This window comes from Chrysochloris asiatica, unplaced genomic scaffold (assembly GCF_000296735.1).
Source record: "Chrysochloris asiatica unplaced genomic scaffold, ChrAsi1.0 scaffold00227, whole genome shotgun sequence".
Lineage (NCBI taxonomy): Eukaryota > Metazoa > Chordata > Mammalia > Afrosoricida > Chrysochloridae > Chrysochloris > Chrysochloris asiatica.
In genome coordinates, this window is record NW_006408745.1 from 4,921,397 (window position 1) to 4,924,522 (window position 3,126).

At 36.3% G+C, this 3,126-nt stretch overlaps 1 pseudogene; it reads left to right on the plus strand.

Annotated features, from left to right (window-relative positions):
• The first annotated feature begins 2,320 nt into the window (after positions 1–2,320).
• LOC102837019 overlaps positions 2,321–3,126 on the plus strand; it is a 3,446-nt pseudogene continuing 2,640 nt past the window's right edge.

Genomic DNA, 3,126 nt, shown 5'->3' on the forward strand with positions numbered 1-3,126 from the left:
TGTCGAGTCAATTCTGACCCATAGTGACCCTGAACAGGGTTTCTGAGGCTGTAAATCTTTATGGGAGCAGAAAGTCTCATCTTTCTCCAGCGGGGCTGCTGGTAGTTTCAAACTGCTGATCTTGTGGTTCGTAGCCTGATTCGTAACCACTACACTACCTCCATCAAAACAATAATGAGACATCATCTCACCCCAGCATTAAAAACAATTGAAAAACAAACCCCAAAACAACAACCTGAAAACAACGAATTCTGACAAGGGTGTGGGGAGACTAGAACTTTCATATACTGCTGGTTGGATTGCAAAATGATACAACCACTGTGGAAAACAGTATGACACTTCCTTTAAAAGTTAGAAATAGAAATACCATATGATCCAGAAAATGGACTACTAGTTACATATTCTAAAGAAATATTCTAAAGAAAAAAGAGCTTCAATACAAATAGATATATACACACCCATGTTCATCTATAGCACTATTTATAGTAGCAAATAGATGGAAAATACCTAAATGCCTACCAACAGATACATTGTGATTCAAACATGGAAAATTATACAATTTTATAGAATAATGATGATCTGGAAAACACCTCACTTCATGGAGGGCATCATGCTGTGTGAAATAAAAATAATCACAGACGGACAAATATTGCATGAGACGTCTATTATAAAAAGCCAAAAACAAACAAACAAACAAACAAAAAAACCATTTTCACACAAAAAGAAACTATCACAGGTGGCTACCAGCAGTGATAGGGAGAAGGAGGGTGAATCTCTAACTAGATGGAAGACACACATCATTTGAGTGAAAGGGAAGTCAATATATAATAAAAGGGAGGACAGCAAAAAATGATGAGGGCAAAGGAAGACTCTATTCACAAACAGGTTTGACAGACTATTTCTATGTATGTATTTACTTAATAAAACTTTAAAATCTTGTAAGTTGGACATAGAAAGGATGCTCAATAATAGTAAACTGCTTGCTAAATATATAAATTTTTGAGTTCATATTTGAATGGATGGATTTTATTAATGAATGAATACAAATGCATCTGTTCTATGCCCAATCTACAAGATTTTGAAGATTTTTTTGGTATTTTTTTTGTTTTTAAATGCAGTTGATGACTATACACATGGACCTCACCAAATGGAATACACAGAAATCAAATTCACTACATCTGTGGAAAGAGATGGTGGAAAAGTTCCATTCACCAGTCAAAACAAGGTCAGGAGCAGATTGTGGAACAAACTATCAATGGCTCATATGCAAATTCAGACTGAAGCAGAAGAAAATGAAAACAAGTACATGAGAGCAAAAATATGACCTTGAATATATCCCACCTGAATTTAGAGATCATCAGAAGAACAGATTTGATACATTAGACATTAAAGACCAAAGACCAGAAGAGTTGTGGGATGCCTTCAAGAACATCATATCGGAAGAAAGCAAAACATCATTAAGAAGACAAGAAACAAGGAAAAGATCAAAATGGATGTCACAAGATACTCTGAAACTTGCTCTCCAGCATAGCATATGGAAGCTAAAACAAATAGAAGAAATGAGGAGGTCCAAGAGCTGAACAGAAAATTTCAAAGACCAGCTCGAGAAAATAATATTATAGCAAAATATTATAAAAAATATTATAACAAAATGTGCAAGGATCTACAGTTAGAAAACCAAAAGGAAAGAACACAAGCTGCAGTTCTCAAGCTGAAGGAACTGATGAAAAAATTCAAGTCTTGACTTTTGTTATTGAAGGATTATCTGGGCAAATGTTTGAATGATGCAGAAAGCATCAAAAGAAATGGAAGGAAAGTACAGAGTCACTGTATCAAAAGGAAATGGTCTGTGTTCAAAAATTTCAAGAGGTAGCATATGATCAAGAGCCAGTGATACTGAAGGAAGAAGTCTAAGGTACATTGAAGGAATTGGCAAAGAACAAGGTACTGGGAATTGCAGGACTACAAATTGAAATCTTTCATGAAAGTGAGACAGCAGTTGAGGCACTCACTCATCTATGCCAAGAAATTTTGAAGACAATTATCTGGCCAACTGATTGGAGGAGATTTGTATTTGTGTCTATTCCAAAGGAGGTGACCCCATGGAATGCAGAAATCATTGGACAATATCTTTGCTATCCCATGTGAGTAAAGTTTTACAAAAGGTAATAGAGAAACGACTGCAACCAGAGAACGTCCAGAGGTTCAAACCAGATTCAGAATAGGACATGGAATGAGAGATACCATTGCTGACATCAGATGGATCTTGACTGAAAGCAGAAAATACCTGAAAGATGCTTACTTGTGCTTTATTGGCTACATGACGGCTTTCAATCGTATGGATCCTGACAAGCTATGGACAACATTATGAAGTATGCGTATTCTGGAACACCTAATTGTTCTCATGAGGAACATAGGCCAAGAAGCAGTTGTTTAAACAGAACATGGGCACCCTGAAAGGCTTAAAATTAGGAAAGGTGTGTGACAGGGCTATATTCTTTCACCATATTTATTCAACCTGTATGCTCAGCAAATAATCCGAGAAGCTGGGTTATATGAAGACAAAGTGGCATCAGGTTTGGAGGAAGACTCATTAACAACCTATGACATGCAGATGATACAATCTTGCTTGCAGAAAGTGAAGAGGACTTAAAATAGTTACTTTGATGAAGATAAAAAACCACAGCCTTTGGTATGGACTGCATCTCAATATAAAAAATACAAAAATCCTCACTACTGGACCGACCAATAAACAATACTCTTATCAATGGATAAAAGATTGAAGTTGCCAAAGATTTCATTTTTCTTGGAACAACCATCAACACTCACGGAAGCAGCAGTCAAGAAGTCAAACAGCTTATTGCATTAGGCAAATCTTCTGCACAAGACCTGTTTCAAGTGTTGAAGAGCAAAGATGTCAGCCTGAGGACTAAAGTGCGCCTGACCCAAGCCATGATATTTTTAATAAACTCATATGCATGTGAAAGCTGAACAATTGAAAATATCATGGGCTATCAAAAGAACTATGCAGACTTTATTGACTACGCAAAGGCTTTTGATTGTGTGGATCATGACAAGCTATGGACAACATTGAGAAGTATGAGTATTCCAGAACACTTAATTGTA